This window comes from Bemisia tabaci, chromosome 3, assembly GCF_918797505.1.
Source record: "Bemisia tabaci chromosome 3, PGI_BMITA_v3".
In the NCBI taxonomy this organism is placed as follows: domain Eukaryota; kingdom Metazoa; phylum Arthropoda; class Insecta; order Hemiptera; family Aleyrodidae; genus Bemisia; species Bemisia tabaci.
Window position 1 is genome coordinate 47744300 of NC_092795.1, and position 18333 is coordinate 47762632.

The window sequence follows — 18333 nt, forward strand, 5'->3', positions numbered from 1 at the left end:
ACAAGGGAAATTTGGCAACTCTCGAATGTTCATGCGGCGTTCTTCCTTGGCACGGCAGTATTGAAAGCGACACAGCTCGACGCGGCCCGGGAAAAAGCACCCAACTTCAAAAGCGAGCTTACGCAGATCCGCGGTTTTGACGCAGGGCGGAATCCCCTCCCGATAAGAAGATTCCGACACGGCGCCGCGAGCGGTAGGCTCTCGCGCGGCGACGAGAACTCACCCCCCTCTCGGGATGGGGTAGGTTAGTGCGCGGAAAAAGCTCGAGGGCGGGAGCGAGAAAGGGAAAGCCGAATCGATAAACGTAAACGCGGGAGGGAGGGAGCGAGGAAAGCGGCCCCGCATTCATCTTGCGCCGACTTTCGCTTTCGTTTCCGAGTGAATGACCAGTGACGAATGGGGCTGCTCATTAAAAATGAAATACCCATGGGCTGGTCACTTGTTTGCTTTCTGATCCTCCCCGTCTTCGCCGGGAAGTTCAAGGGTCGTCTGCCGGTGCCCGGGTAAGTGCCCGCTGACTATGCTCGGCGAGACGGACGCGGAGACCCGAGCTTTTCGCCAAGTTCACGGTCCGTGTTTGCACTGAGCTTATAAAAACTCGCTGCTCATTCTTTTTTCTTTTTAAAAATGATACCGTTTAAATCGGATGCAGATAGGTCCTTGGGAGATTTTAAAGTCCGTAGTCTGATGAATTTGGTCGGACGCCTACGGGGACTAGGGGACTTTGGAATGCTAAATAAGTGCCTGATGAAGGGGGACGAGGTCAAGCTTCGCTGGAGACATAAGGGCGAAAACTCCTAAAGTTTAATAATTAGTGCGGTAACAGAGATGCGGGAAAGACTGTTTCGTGGGAGTCTTTTCTCCTTAAATTTCGGGGGAGGGTGAGATTCGTTAGGAGGCGAATACGTCGAAGGTGAGAGAAGGAGAGGAGTGAGAAATCTGAACGCAACTCAATTGAACTACTATTTGACAATTAGGAACTACAATGTCTGGCTCAGATTAGAAACAACGTACGTGCCATTAGTTTCCCTGTGCACAAAAGTGTTTTTACACATGAGCCAGATATCGTAGTTCCTAATCGCAAAATGTCGTCCAATTCATGGATAAAACGTCTCTACGAATGCTTGTAAAGGGACAGTGACAGTAAGACAGTTACGCGGCTTCTCCGCTTCCCTTATAACAGGTAGGAGATTAAATTGATGAACTGATTATAAATATTAAAAATTAGGTAGATTTGAGCTCATTAGTTTAGTAATAACCAATAATTACGTTGGCATTGAGAAATTTACGTTCTCCTGAGAACGACCTTGAGAAATGTGCAACAGTGGGGGTGAACAGACGATTACCTACATTCTTCTCATTGAAAGCAGGCAAAAGCCTTACTACATAGAAGTTTACGAGCGATATTAATACTGGCGTGCTAAGGAAGAACGCCGTATGAACATTCGAGAGTTGCCAAATTTCCTTCGATAAAATGTTTATTTTTTAGGAAAGTTATGAATATTTTTGTTGGAAATTTTCAGGAGCTTTAGGTGAAATTGCGTACAAAATTATCTGAAAAATTGGAAGAAAAATATTCATGAGTTTACCAGGAAATTTTTGTTTTAACAGAGGAAATTTGGCAACGCTTGAAGGTTCATACGGCGTTTTTTCCTAGCACGGCAGAATACGACCACAACGATTTGTTGCACCGGAAGAGTCACCCCACGTCGCGTCGTCTCGGCATCGTAACCATTCAGGGCGGTTCATAAATATCGTCACACGCTAGGGGGCGGTTGGGTATCTGGCTGCGTGACCTCACAAACCGCGGTAAGGTTCCTCGCTTCCACGGGCGAGCAACCCCTTAAAAGCAGCGATCACCCCCACCTTACAGCTCCGAACGAAGCAAACTAAAAAGTGATGAAAAGGATGGATCGCTAGGAACCCAACAGGGTTGCCACTTGCTCCCAACTTTCAAACTCCTAGAGCTTTCCCTGAGGAACTTTTCCATAAGCTCTTGATTATTGAAGAAATGAGGTACTGAAATTGTAAAACCCTCACACATGCGTGGGTTCCCAGGTACATGAAGTGAGTGGCTTTCGGTAGAGAATGTATGAGCAGGGAACAAATTATTGTTCTAGATCCTCCGCAATTTTCTGCAACGAGCTGGGTTGTCGCCAAATGGTCAACACAATGTGCTAATCGAAATTTTTTTAAATGCTCGTATAATTTTAGGATATGTGCCTAAGTTTCATTATTTCACGAGAGTTTAAAATCTGGAATCCGCTTTGAAAAAAAATAATAGATACCTAAATGTATTTAAAAAAAAAAAAAAAAAAAAAAAAAAAAAAAAAAAAAAAAAAATCCTCTCAGTCCTTTACAATTTCTAGGGCACTTCCACAATTTGGTCGTGGTCAAGAAAAATTCGCACACTGATGATAAGCAATAAATAACATGTTTTTCCTTAGTTTTGCAGGAAATTCCTAATTTCCGGCTTACCCTGGTTAAATCTCTTTCAAGCGCTGCCTGCACTTGTTAAAATGGAAGCTCAAAGTGGCTCAAAGTCGAACATGATTGGCCACTTTCTTCACTTCGAGGTTCCATTTTAAAGAATAGACACAGAGCTTTAGGGTTCCACACCACGTCCAATCCCCGAGCTTTCCAGAGTTTCCAGGTTCCTCCAAAAGTGGCAACCCTCCCCAATTCCCGGAGCGTCGCTCTCGGCGCCAGAAAAGCAAACGCAATCAGAGGAGGAAGTCGGTCGGGGTGCCCCTAATCCTGGCACCCTCACCTGGGCTGTTGCGTGCGAAGGAGCCCTGTCGCCCTGTCGGGGGCGCCTCGGGCCACCTACTTATCGACCGGGCGTGACGGGCCGCGGCCGGGGGGTGCGGAGGGGGGTTAGCGCAATCATTCGCGGTCCGCGGCCCATGGCCCATTGCGCCGCAACAATGGGACTCCACCGGGCACGGGCCGCGGAGTTACTTCGCTTTATGGCACCGGCCGCCGGATCTGGGTTTATGACGCCCGTGTCCAAGGTCCCTCTCGGACCCCGGCTGGAATAGCCCGTTTTTCGTTGTCCGGCCCGGTCTGGTGCCAGCGGAATTCGGCGACTCGCCGAATTTTGGCGAGGTGCTCGGAATAGGAATGTCGCAACGGAATGGATCACGGGAGGGGAACACAACCTCGCTCAACTTTATTCGCGAATCTAGGAGTTTGATGGCTCCTTTCCTCCAGCACTGTAACATGCACTGGAAAAAAAAAAAAAAACACATTGGATCTAGAGTCCAGACTCTTGGAAACATTGGCAAGAAAAATTATTCTTGATTCGATCGGATTTTTGCTTGAATCAAAACGAAATCCGCTTAAATTAAGAGGCTTGGTTCTTGATTTCAGATTGATTCTGATTGAATCAAGAGTACTTTTTCTTGTCGATATGTTTAACAGTCTGGACTCTAGATCCAATGTGTTTTTTTTTTTTTTTTTTTTCCAGTGTGCCTCCTATACTCGGGTGGCCAGGATTCCTTACATTGAAAATGTCATGTACAGAGAAGATTAGCTTTATGGCGCATTTGATTTAATTCCAAGGAACCTTTCTAATCGTTGCCGGGAGTCTGGTGCTTAGGGATCCTTGTTCTCGGTGGCCCGGTCGCGACAAAATTTTGGTAGTGCCCTAAAAATTGTGGAGGCGGAGTTTTATTTTATTGGTACTAATTGTTATTGATTTTGTTTGATTTTTTCCCCTTTTTTTCTTTTTTTTTGATGGTTTCCAGATTTTTAACACATGAGAGATAATGTGCCTTTGGCATACATCCTAGAGATATCCAAAAATTGCACACAATTTTGATCAGCGCTTTGTTATGACCTATTAGCAAAAACCCAGCGCGTTGTACAAGTTGCAGAGACCTGGAACAATTTGCACCCCTGGTCCGGTGCTGACGTCAAAAGGCTGGATTTCTTCATGTGTTTGACATTATTAGGTTCGTTTTGTTTTTATAAATTTTATCAAGCCATTTACTCTCGATGGCACAAAATAATTGGCGATTGATCCCTTCTCCGATGGATCAATCTGATGGTTGGGTCGTTCGATAAATATCGCTGTTCGGTGGTTCTAATGTAAACAAAAAACAGCCTCGCGGTCGTGTTAATGGGTGCTTGATTTTATTTCGTGAACGAGCTTTCTGGTGTTCGATGAGAGATGAAGTGATTTGTTATTTATTAATAACAAATGCATTATCAACTAACACCATTAATACATAAGAAATAATTCCGACTTGACGTTGTGTGTTTGTTTACACTGGACCCATTTAGGGTTAAAGAGACTCTTCACTGATATCTCGGCAATGATGGAAGCATTTTACTCCCGGGACTTCAACATTCAACTATTGACCAACCTCTTTGTTAACCGCTGAGCGAAGTGTCGAACGTGCGTTCAGCAAACAAGCCGGTGTTTGGGTAAACTTGTTCGGCGCACTGCACTACCCAAACCTCATCAGCCAACAAAGAGGTAGCGAACACGAACAGCCAACATAAAGGTAGATGGCTATTGCAGTCTCACAAGTTATGATATCATTAAGATTATGTTAATCCCCGAGAGTAAAAGTTTCAGGTTGCCATAATTTCGTCATTTTCAAACTCCCTGACTTTCTCTGACTATTTTTGCCTTTCCCTAACTCCAAAATTTTCGGATTCCCTTACTTTCCCTAAATACAACTTCCGCTTTGATGTTTTGGCCTATAAATTACACTCACTCTTGCTAAACGCAGCTCTCAAAATTCCTTCACTTTTCTTGCGAATTCCCTGACTTTCCCTGACCTTTCCGGTTTTCTTGATGGCCAGCAACCACCTGTTCTCGACCTGTCGCCTAGAGGTTGATTGATGTTCTCTCTTGGTCTTCAGAATCATTGAACATAACAACATCGATTAACGCGCAAGAATTGCGTAGCCACTAAACCTCCACTCAACATTATTCCATTTACTTTAAACCTAGTTTTTACACGACTAAAGATTCAGGCGTTTTTGTTTTAAATACGATCACCTAGCTGAGTACTATACTACTTTTTATTCGCGCACGCTGGTTCTGATACAGCATTTTTTCATAACCTCCTTGCTCCACAAATGTAGCCTCGAGCGAGATCAATAAACGCTTTCGATCTCCGGAGCAGCTTAGGACGCGCGTGCGCCTGGAGATTTGCATATCACTTAGACTGCATCGTAAAAAACGCACTTTCGGGTGGCTTCACGACAGCGGCTCCGGTAATCTAAATTTACGCCAGCGTTAGCGTTATTATCGTTATCATAACGCGTCTGGGTGGGTGCACGAGCGGCCAAAATAAAATAAAATTTCTCCTCGCGTTTTATTGCTTTCACTTCGGCTGACCTCTTTCCCGATTTCTTCCGGAGACATCTTCCCTTGTCGCGATTTGCACACTTCGACGCCCCTCTGACATAAGAGCATGCCTCAATTTCAACGTGAGCCCTGTTTCACGTATGAATTCATGCTTTCTGGGGCCTATGCGGAAATCGAGTTACGCCCTTACGTCAGAGGAGCGGCGACTTCTGTGGAACATTTGGACTACATTTTGCGATTGGAACTGTAAATTCCGGTCCGGTTTAAAAACAACATACGTGCCATTAGTTTCCCTATGCACATAAGTGTTTTTTCGGATGAGCCAAAATGTATAGCTCCAAATTGCAAAATGCAGTCCATTTGACGGGCTACTCGAATTGGGCGGATTATAAAGTGAAATCAGTAAAGAAGACTGTGTAAGCGTTCTTGAAACACTTAAGACGTGTTTGAAATTATTTGTACAGTAGACTCTGGATTATCCGGATTAATTGGTGCCGGGCCGATCCGGATGAAAAAGAAATCCGGATAATAATAGTAAACACAAACACCACCAACCAACACCACAGTATTCTTATTATGTATACATCATGTGCATACCAACACGAATTTAAAACGTTAACGCCAAACTGAACGACTCAATAGAGATTCTGAATGGTAGCCGACAAAGATAAATTACAATACAACGATTAAAGCGCGCAATGCGTGAAGTATCCATGCAGTCTTGTAGCCGCTAGTGTGCGTTTTAGGCTAACTAAACGACTGCACTGCGTTTGGCGTAATGCGAGAAGTATTTATGCAATCTAGTAGGCGCTAATGCGTTCCACGCCGACCTCACTGTTTGGCGCAATGCGTGAAGTATTCCTTCAGCCTTGCAAGCGCCAATATGCTTTGCGACCGCTTCTTCGCGGATCCGCTCACTTATCGGAATGCGTACGTAGTTACATGGTTGCAAAATCGATCCGGATAATACGAAGCCGAATAATCCAGAGTCTGCTGTAAGTAAATTTTGACACTTTTATAGAGATCGAAAGTAATACCTACGTCCTGATATCGGTCACTATTGGTTCTGACATTTTTTTAACAGTACTTAAATTGCTCGATTCTCCTACAATCGATGGTTAAAATCGAAAAATACTACATTGAATTGTTTTTGAATGTTCACTTTTGTTTCATTTTTCGAAGGAAAACGAGCCAAAATATCCTGTTGAAATACTATATTGAACGAGGGAGACAAATTCACAAAAAATTCCGGGGAAAAATGTTTGGTTGCATCTTTGGAGATAAGGTGCAACAGGGTGCAACAAAAGCGGATGTTTGCACCATCGCATAATCGAAGACATGCATTTTTCCACTTAATCTACCGATATAATATCTCCATCGCGAAATTTTATTTTGAACGAGAGTTAAAAAATTTAGACATCTATATGAGGCCAAATTCCGATTTTATTTCTTATTTTCGGATGCGGATTGTATTTCCTTGTACCTGAACTACTTATGCGGGGAAACTCGGAGTGCTCTCAAATCCGACACGCCCCGGGGAGGTTTCGCTGAGATCCTGGTGTTGAATTTTTTTTTCATCCACTCTTTATGGACTAGAGACAATGGAACACCAAGAACAATGCAAAAGGCCGTAAAACACTTGTAAGTCTGTAGTCTGCCAAAAACTATCGCTTGACCGACGTCTAACGAGAGGTCTTCAGTCCGATCGATAAAACCCCACCGCTCGCTCTGAAGAAAGCTGTTCCACAAAAAAAGCTCGATTCGAAATTGTATCCAATGTCTTATTATATACTGAGATAGGAGAGAGACTTCCATTTGAGCTTAGATAAGCTCTACTTTATTCTAGTCCAGGGCATAATATCGATCAAACGTCCTTATTTTAAATCCCTGATTATTACGATAGCGTTTGATCACTTGAAAAATTGTAAAAAACGATACTAGAGAATTCGGAAAATTTTATCACTCGGGTATTCGTTCTACCTTCGTCATCGCGTTGTGCCGTTTTTTACCAGCTGCTGCAGCGTCACAGTTCCACCCTTACGCGTCACGCTTGGATTAAACTTTCGTATTGATTAAGAAGTCTTGAGCTCGGGCTCTGTTTGTATTCCTTGACCTTTAAGCGACTTCCAGACTTTCCGTGACTTGAACTTCAAAAATAAGTGCAAACTCGATTTCGGTGAAATGGGCTAGCACACAGTGGATCGAGCTAGAAGAAGTGGTAGGACACGAAATTTTTGACTAAAATTTGACATTTTGATGTTTATTTCATCACTAATTCAATTTTAAGGGGTATTTCTGACAGGAAATTTTACGAAAAAACCAATGGAACCACTTTGAAACTTTTTTGTTCCATATTTTCGGAAATATAAGCTTTTAAAGTTTCCAGTTTTCGTCCGATTTCTCCTATTGACTCGGTTCACTGTGCGGCACTACTACCCCCGGAAACTGCATTCTGAGAAATAAGGGTAGTTTATGCCGATTTTTTCGATACGACCTCCCCTCTCCCTCCCCCATGAAAATAACAGAGAAATATGAAATATAGGAACAACTTAACAAGGCTCTTGGCGAGTTTTCAACTAGACGATGCAGCTGAAAACCGCCAGGGCTTTTTAGGACTTGGGAACACGGTCTTCAAAGTCATTTGAGGACATGTCCATAGTTCGAAGAGTTGACTTCCGAGTTGACCGTGTAAAAAGGGCACACATCTACGGAACACTCAAAGCTCATGCTAGACCAGGGTGAGCCGAGATTTGGTTGAGTGCCGAGGACAAAAGATTATTTCAAAAATTCCTCGAAAATATGCCTCGAAATTCTAAAATTTCAAATGCTTTTCCGACTTTCCCGATTTATCGAGTGCGCCGCTCAATAATTTGAAATGCTGAAACAAAATTAAAGAGTGCTCAAGGACTTTTCAAAGCCGCGCGAATGCGCGAAGTGCGAACCCTAGACCCTTTTAACACTGCTCGGAACTTGATGGATAGTGCATCACACTTCAATTAATGAAGTCATTGCGTTAAAAGCATGTGATAACGTTACGTTAATCTTCTAGATTTTCGCGAAATGCAACGCGCGGCGCCTTGCTGTAATACGAAAAACTGAAGCGGAAAAAGGTCAGAGTTCTCGCAACGCTGCCAAGTTCGGCGGTGAAAAATATCTCACACGCAAGAGCGAGTGAGCCGGTAGAAGTTGCGCGTTTTACGGGACCGCTTAAGTTATACCGCTTAAGTTTATACCTTAAAGAAACATAGAGAAAACGCTTCCTTCTTTTAATTGAAAGTTTTTTAACTCACGGAAAAAAAAATTAATCACGTCAGGAGTCAATTAATTTCACCGGGGAAATTTTAATTGCGACGACGAAATTGTCGTGATGAATTCTGGTAGGCTTTTGTTATGATGCTAGCTCTGTTTTCTATCCAAGTCTCTACTATTGGTAATACATTTTAGCACTGTCATGTTTTTCAAAGAGCGAAATTTTCCTTACCAACTTTGCGGTTAAACAAGAGACAAACAGTATATTACTGTCATTTCTTTTGTTCATTTTTTCTTCTTTATTTTTGTTTTTCTAATTTGTAGTACTGAACTGTTAGCACACGATTCTACAACACGCATAGCTGACCCAATATGAGAATAGAGTGGGTGGTCTAGTTTTACTTAGAAGAACTTGCTATCTGACTGATTGTTTTCGCCGGAACAGCGATTTACTGGGAAATTATCAGCATATTGTTTCCTCCGATAATTATTTCAAGAATATACAAGATCCTTCCGGGAGGGCTTCATACAATTAAATTGATGACGCTGGATGACGCCACAATATGCCTCACGCTGCCGTGTTTTGCATACAACCTGACCCAGATTCCTCTATGGTAATCCGTTTAATTTCTTCCATTCAAGAGACATTCGAGCGGCGAACTCTCAAACGAAACGCGGGATGGTGATTCCTCTTCTTTCACGGTCCTCAACCGCAACCAAACCGCGGTTGTGTACATGGGAGGCGCTGCAGAGACAGAACGTCGCATTCCTGATAAAAGAACGTGACCATACTTCACGATGAACCCTATGGGCCATAAAACTCAATGCTTCCTCGGGCTCATCTCTAAGATGTCGTTACGCCTTTTTGGCAGCCAAGCGACGAGAACAGAGCCGGCTGATGGAACTGACGTGCTGATGTCACAGGTTAAAAATAAGTGCACTGATCGCTACAACGCTGCCAATCTTAAAAAAATTATGAGATTCTCGTATTCTTAATCGTGGAGGAGACTTGTGCTACTCGTTGCGAAACTTTGTGACCAGTGGCGTGGCCTGAATTGCGATGTATCGATTGTTATGCCATTTAAACCTGTGGTAAAGAATCGATTATTAAGGTGTTCGCTGCGAACACCCTGTTTATCGATTCTTTACCATAAGTTTAAATGGCATAACAATCGATATATCGCAAAGCACGCCACGCCACTGCTTTGTGACTACCCTTTTCGTGAAACTCATTAGCGTTCATTCAGACTTCTTCGACCTGACATTTAGCATCAGGATCCCTTCAACTAAACTGAAACATCGTGTTCCTGATGAGTACCGAAAAAGAAGTTACGGCTCCGGAAATTTAAAATAGAACAGCTTTAATGGCCTATTGAGCTCTTCTCACAGAATATGATCTTATTTCGAGATTAGGATCATGTGAGAAACATTTACCGAGAAATCTAAAACTGGAGAACTTGAGAATCAAGGCACAAAGAATTGACAGGTAAAATCTAAAAAAAATGCAAAGCGATGTCTAAAATAATGAATACAAATTGAACAAAAAAAATAAGGAATAAACAGTTGGAAAATGTAACTCTAGGTGTCTGAAGATCTCTGATTCTGTAGCTTTAAACAGGTATACTTGTTTTGACTGGCTGTTCCGGCTTTCTTAGAAGAGAAATGCAGTGAGACTTTAGTCGAAAAAAAGAAGATAAAAAAACTTTCTATGTTTTTTTTTTATCTAATATCACACGTTTTTACCCACCGTACAAGCTGACGTTTCTCTACATTAGATTTTTTAATGACTTCCAATCCGGCAAAAGTGCGATCAAAAGAATTCACGGTCTCGGGATTTCATCAAAAGGGTTGCAGCTTGTCGTATACGGGCTTCTGTTTCGCAATCACGCCAACTTGCGGGGGTTATTCTTGCTACAGGTCCGAGGCAAGAGTAAACTTAACCTCCGAAGCAGAAGCCGTACACTAGAGTACCTTTATAGACAGAGTATGGCCATTCGTATCTTTTTACTACAGGAAAACTGTTCCGCTTTTTGATTGGTCAACGAGTTTTTAGGCTTCATGATGCTCTTAGGGCCGTAAATAAACAAACAAAATGGCGGCTCACCGTAACATCGATAAGAAGCTAAATTTGACAAAAAATTCAATTATGCGGCAGTAACAATTTAAACTAGCATGTCTACGAATAACACACGAAAAACACATGAAAACATTGTTAAATCGCCTTTCACCTTTATCACAGGAGGATGTAAGATGTGCATAACCTCAATCTTGCTTGCTGATAACAGCCATCTTGTTTGTTTATTTACGGCCCTAAGAACATCGTGTCAGCCTATTTTCACGCGACCAATGAAAAACTGGAACAGAAATGGCCATACTCTGTCTATAAAGGTACTCTACCGTACACTGCATGCTCCCCAGCGATCACCGTATAAAACCCAAAATTCCTGTAATTGCTGAACAGGCTATTCTGCCGTGCTAAGGAAGAACGCCGTATGAACATTCTAGAGTTGCCAAATTTCCCCGGATAAAACAGGTATTTATGATGAAATTTATGCATATTTTTCTTTAAATTTTCAGATATTTTAGATTAAAATGCAAACTAAATAGTCTGGAAATTTGAAGGAAAAATAATTACTACTTCTCCAGTAAATTCCTATTTTTAGAGGGAATTTGGCAACGCTTAAAGGTTCATACGGCGTTTTTCGTGCGAGGAGCAAGGTCATAATCAAAGGTTTCGCAGCACGTGCGAATACCCTGCAGGTGCCTGCTTCCGTGCTCCTGATATTGACATGAAATCTCGCGAGCTATGCAAACGTCCTGCAATTTATGTGCCCTACGGCCATAAGCCAATAAAAAATTGAGTTAAAATTAGCGCTGATGGTAAACAGGGATATTCTCCATTCATGTGACTGGTCGTTATCAATGTTGTCACTTCCCTTAAAATTTTAGGAATCATTCATTGGGCCTGGAAACCCAATTTTGGGAGGCCAGTTACGCCACGGTGTCTAGAATTGTTGACCATGCTTATTCCCTGATTTTCAGGAGCTCATTCCCAGAAATCAACATTTTCCTTACTTCTCCAGAATTTTCTTGAGAAAAATTTAATAAATCTCCGGAGTTTAACATCTGAATATTGACCAACTTGCTTTGAAAAAAATACGATCTAGGTAAGTGCGAAAAGAAAAGAATTTCCCGGTCGTTCACATAAATTCCCTAACAAGCTCCATGATTCTCCTGGATAACTTTCATTCCCTGATGAATCACGGTTGTTCTAGTTACTGGATATCGTTTCCTTACTTGAAGAAAAAATGAATTAAACCCAAAACTATTGACCTACTCGAGGATGCGCCTGAAATTCCGATTGCGATTGGAAAAATTCAGCCTGCTCCTGACCTGTCAGCCACCACCGACGCACAGTGGATCGAGCCAATAGGGGAGGTCGGACAAAATTTGGAAACTTTAAACACTTATAATTCCGTTTATACAAAGATTTGAGGTTCTAAAAGTGGTAAAATTGATTTCCTCGTAAAATTATCTTCTTTAAGGACCCCTTGAAATCTAAAATGTGACGAGATAAACATTGAAATTTGCAGTTAAAGTCAAAAATTTCATGTCCGACTTCTTTAATTGACTCGATCCACTGTGCGAAGGCCGCTTTTCAATAAGGCCGCGGTAGCGTTCACCATGACCGTCAGAAGATGACCATTCGATTATCGCATCGGATGCTTTCCGCTCCTGTGCAGTCCCCGAAGGACATCAATTTCAAAACGTAAAATTGGCAACGCTGAGTTGGTTGCATGCACCCGTCTTTGTTACTGATGACTGATGAGTGTGACGAGCAGCGTTGTGGAGTCCACGTGACGTAACGCAGCATCACCAGGGGCGAGGCGTGAATGATCGATTATCGATATTTCCCCATTTGAAGCTATGGTAAAAGATCGATTATTAGGGTGTTCGTTGCAAACACGCTGTTTATCGATCCTTTTTTTAGGGTTTAAACGGCAGATCAATCGATACATCGCAAAGCACGCCACGCCACTGAGCATCACGGGCTTGTATTCGGGCCGAGCGCCATGACGAATGGATCCTTCTGCCCTTCTACCTTCCTATGGAAAAACGCAGTATGAGACTTTAGATGTTGCACAATCTCCTCTGATAATTGTTGACGTTTTTAAAAAATTAATGGGTATTTTTTTTAAAAAAAAATTCGTAGAGTTTAAACCAAATTTTGATGTGCAGTGTCTAAAAATTTGAGGGAAAAATATTTGAAACTTTCCGCTTAAAAATCTATTTAGTGTGAGGAAACTTGGCGACATCCGAATTCTCATGCGGCGTTTTTCCTAAAACACGGCAGCCTTGCCTCCCGATCCATTTGCTCCGCGAGGCTCTGCTTTCCTTTCCTCATTTACGACTACGCATTCAGGACCAAGAGAGCTTTCGACTTGCCCGGGAGCATTGATGTGTTTGCGATATGAACAGAAATTCATGCGCGAAAGCACCAACGGCCTCGTCTACACATCGGAAAAAAAAACACAAAGGACCTAGAGTCCAGACCCTTGAAAAAATTGACAAGAAAAAATACTCTTGATTCAATCGGATTTTTGCTTGAATCAAAACGAAATCCGCTTAAATTAAGAGGCTTGGTTCTTGATTTAAGCTAGATTCTGATTGAACCAAGAGTTTTTTTTCTTGTCGATGTTTTTAAGAGTCTGGACTCTAGATCCCATGTGTTTTTTTTTGGCCAGTGCATAATGAATTCCTAAATTTTCTGATTTTCAAAAAAAACATAAAAAATTCTTGTGCTAGGTTCTGTCAACATTGAAAATATACTCAATTTTTCCAGCGGTTTTGTAAAAACATACAAAATTACGCAAGAATTTAAAATGCATTGGGAAAATTTCCAGAAAATTTTCGAAAAGCTGTGGGTAGCTTTTTAAAAATATTATAAAAAAAATAAAACATAAATAGAGGCGTGTGACGTTGCAATCGGAGAGAAATGCGCTATTTTTCGCGTGCAGTCATTGATATTTGAATTCATTCACGGCAGGCGTAACGAGATAACTATTCGATCACGGGTGTAAGTATATTGCATCCAGCTGGATTGAAGGCGCGTCACACTACGACGATGGCATGGCTAGACCGTGCTATTCACCCTGGCTTGAACGCCGCTGAAGTTGCCGCCACTCTCTGCCCCGTTTTTAACATAATATATAGAAAAATATGTACCTCAATTGCGACGATTTAAATATAAACTCGGACAAAATCTAATTTTTTTTTCAGTTAAAAAAAAGAAATGGAATAAAATAATGAAAATATCGCGGGGAAATTCCCTGTGATTTTATTCGTAATGATACAGGAATGTTGTAGTGAACTTTTCAGAAAAACTAAAGCATGACAATTAAGCAGAAGAATAAAGCAGTGGTACAGCCGTGCAACGTTGCAATCGGAAATAAATACGCTACTTTTCGCGTACAACCATGGCTATAGTTGAATTCGTTCACGGCAGGCGTAACGAGATAACTATTCTACCACGAGTGTAAGCATATTGCCGCCAATTTGATTGAAGGCGCGTCACAATGCGACGATGACTCGACCTTGCCACCCTCGCTAGCGCAGCGCGAAAAGCAACAAAAAACAAGGACTGAGTGTCATCATTCTTGACTTTTTTCCAGTTTTGCTTTGCCTCTGAAAGGAATTTGGGTATCTCCCTCAGGAGAGGCGGATTTGATGATTCGCGCAGGGTCCGCAAACCCGAGAATGGAGATGTTGCATGTGTGAGGAATTTGCAATTTGACTGTTGATTCTTGAGTAAAAGTTCGCGAGAAACACGATGGTGCCACTGGTTTTCTTTGAAATCAACTCCCAAGCTTAAAAAAAGCCCTTAAAGTGAGGCCAAAATGGAGGGGATATCCCACCCTACCCTGAAAGTCCACTTCTACATCAAAACAAACTCTCCATGCAAAGATAGGGAGCAAATACATTGACAGGGCTGCCACCTTATTTGGGGGACTCTTAAACTGAAATCACGGCAGCCCTGTCAATGTATTTGCTCCCTATCTTTGCATGGAGAGTTTGTCTAGATGTAGAGGTGGACTCTCAGGATAGCGTGGGATATCCCCTCCATTTTAGCCTCAACTTGAGAGCTTTTTTTGAGCTTGGGAGTTAATTTTCTATATAATTAAAATAATAATAAAAAATTATTATTAAAATAATAATAAAAAACCAGAGGCACCATCGTGTTTCTTGCGAACTTTTGCATGAGAATCAACAGTCAAATCGCAAACTCCTCACACATGCAACATCTCCATTTTTACGTTCGCGGCTCTCATCCGCACCATCTTTCGCACAAGCGAGGATCAGATTCTGACGCAATAGACAAATAAAAGTCGCGGGAGCACCTGGAAACGGCACCCAAGAGACCCAAGGGTCAGCGGCCGGGATGGTTGCAACCACGGATTCACGCTCGGTGGGCTAGAAGATTGCCAAATGAGCAGAAATGCCTCGTATTGCAGCCAAGGGCGAAGAGGAAAAGCGATACGAACACGTGACAACACCGCAGAGTCATGACTCCGTAACAAGAGATCCAGATCCAAAAATCATTTCATTTCCATCGGATCAGCGGGCTTGCGAAGCGACGCCAACCGAACATCATATCCTCCACGGATGCGGCCGCGGCGTGACCGACCGGCTTTGACACCCCCCCCCCCCCCCCCCCCCAAGCTGAACCGACCGATGACGGTTTGTAAGCGGGTACGCTGTGCCCTCCCGTGAGCATGGTGTGCGGATGCTGTGTGCCGGGGCCGGCTCCACGACAACTCTCAAGCAGCTCATGCCTACTTATTATTAGGCACCGTAGCCCGCTTCATTTCCAAGACAATACTCCCTTTTCCAGGGCCGGATGAAGGGGGTGGCCACATGGGCCGCGGCCCATGGCGGCAAATGTAGGGGGCGGCAAATTTTGTAATCTTTTTGAATGTAGGTATCAAAAAAAGAGAGAAAAAAAAATCGGATTTAGAAAATAAATTACAAACGAGAAAAGACGACAAAATCTCTCATTTCCTCAGAGTAAAAGTGTAGTCATTTCTAATTTTGTCGCCTCTCGGTGATACATGAGACAACGCCTTCAATTAGTCGAGTTAAGAGAGAAACCAAACACGCAATTTAACCTGGAACGGAGCGGTCAGCATAAAACGCATAGCGCCTGCAAGACTGCATGAATACTTCACGCATTGCGTCAAACACACTGTGGTCAGCAGCAGTCGGCTGGAAACGCATAGCGCCTGCAAGACTGCATGAATACTTCACGCATTGCGCCAAACAGTGTGGTCAGTAGCGGTCGGCGTGAAACGCATAGCGCCTACAAGACTGCATGAATACTTCACGCATTGCGCCAACACAGTGCGGTCGGCGCGGCGGTGGAAGTTAAAATTTTTAACCACATTTATGTTCGGTCTTTCATAATTTTTTCGTTCGTTTTTTACAGATGAAATTTTTCTTTTTTTTTTGAAGGTAAACTACCTAGGTACTCATCAAAATTTTCGACCATGCTTCACTAGCCTAGGTCAACTGAAAGTAAAGAACTCGCTGTGATCAGTTTTTGCCCTAATTTTGGTAAACGTCACTTTCCGTCAATGGCTTTTTTGGCAAAAAATTGCTAGAAAATTTGATCATAAAATGAAAGTACATGGTAACGTTAAAATTTGTAGATAAGAAGGATCATTTGTACACGTGAAATTCAGAAAAATTGATAAAAATATTCCAGTTTACCTGTACAAGGAGCCAGAGTGTCTTGTATTGTATGTGAAACCTCATTTCAGCAAAGACCTGACTTTGCTGAAAATGACTGTAACTTTTTTTTGCCACATCTCAGATTTGTATGTTCTTTAGTGAAATCTGTCCTTTAAAATATACACTAAAAGACTGTAAAGAGAAAACTTGAAGTATTGACAACTAACTAGAAAAAAAATATACAAAATGCGTATTTTTTAAAGAAAAAATCGTATTTTTTTCAAGTAATATAGTGGTTTTAATGATTTCATTGAAGAACATCTAAAACAAAGACGCAGTAAAAAATTACTGTCATTTTTAGCTGAGCCTTGTTTATATCGAAAAAATGAGGTTTTCACATACCTACAATTACAAGCCATTCTGACTCCTTTTAGAGGTAAGCTGGAATGTATTAGTCAATTTTTCTGAATATTACGCATAATAATGAGTTTCAACACAAATTTTTACATTGATAGTAGTTTTGTTGTATGATTGCATATTTAAGCAATTTTTTTTTTTCAAAAAAAGCCATTCACAGGAAGTGACTTTCTCCAGATTTAGGGCAGACAATTGATCTCAGCACAGTGTAAGTAATCTGGACAAAGTTCATCAAGGCGGATAAAGAATGGTGGTCGCATTTCGTACCCTCTTGACATCACACGGCATCGGGTACGTTTCGGGTACATCCTGGTTGCATGGCAAAACATGTACCCACTGCGCATCACAGGCTTTAAAATGGTGGCTCAACTCGAAATGCGACCACCTTTCTTTATCCGCCTTGAAAGTTCATACTTTGATGAATAGTGCACTGAATAAAAAAAATAAATAAGAAAGATCAGGGACGGTGGGTGACATGGCTGGCTAATTGGGCGTGGATTGACCCATGTTGGTCTCTATTCTGATTAGCCATTGACTTATACTGCTCTCCAAACAATAGTTTAACCTCTTTCAATGCTATCAATGGGAATTCATAAAAATCTACCTGATCGTAGTAACCTGAATTGATTTCTACTCGCGTTGTAAAGTGGATTTTGTCTTCTTTCCAGGTAAACCTGGAATTATCTCACTCTTGACTCATTCATAAAGATTAGGCAGTTATTCTTACATCGCTACTAATACATCCTCATAAATAGTTTTGCTGAGATTAACTTTTCAAAAGAAAAAGCAGACAATGAACATACGTTCTGTCACATAACAGGATATCGCTTCCCGTTAGGTCAGGTTGTGTCTGTGCCTGATAGAGCCCACACCAAATAAGTCAAACAGAGGATCTGTTGTTTAGATTCTGTGTTGACTTCCAATGCTACACTAAAGAGAGCTGATCATGTGTTGCATACTAGAAGTGCGAATTATTGTTTGGTGTAGACTCTAACCGCGTATACTTATTTGGCATAGACTCTAGCCGACTATGTGTGCTATGCAATTCATGTTGTCAACTTACTTCCTGCAAAGGTTATACTAGTTCTTGGAGGAGACAGAGAAATGATCAGTGGTGAAATAATAAGATCACCTTGTGAGGAATCCTCCAGGGCATTGTCTAAGATTTATATGTTATCAATGTACCCAGAGGGAACACGAGATACAAGGGTTTTCTTGAGATCTAAAATTTAAGAGTTTGATCCGCTATTTATTTTACGATGCATAGTCCTTTTCTCTGGGTGGCAGAGTCGATTTGTATCAGGTCAAATTTGAGATGCCTACTGAATGAAGTTTCTCCGGACTTTCTTCACCTACCACAGTTTGATTGAAATTTAGGATTTTCTATTTTCAAACGATTGAGAATATGCAACATCGAACTGCTTCATACTGCTTACACAACATTCAAATTTTGAATCATCGTCATAACTTGCTAACGTTGCTACAAGAGTAACGATGTAGTACCTACTGAGGATGGCGAATAAATTTCCTCTCAGTATCAGTCAAGGAAATAAGATTAATCAAAGGAAGAAACTTAAATAGATTACTTCAAATGATCATGCTGATTTAAAAAC

General features: G+C 41.8%; 1 protein-coding gene across 5 annotated transcripts in view; it reads right to left on the reverse strand.

Annotated features, from left to right (window-relative positions):
- beta-Spec (spectrin beta chain) overlaps positions 1–18333 on the reverse strand; it is a 113953-nt gene that overhangs the window by 94970 nt on the left and 650 nt on the right. The window lies entirely within an intron of this gene.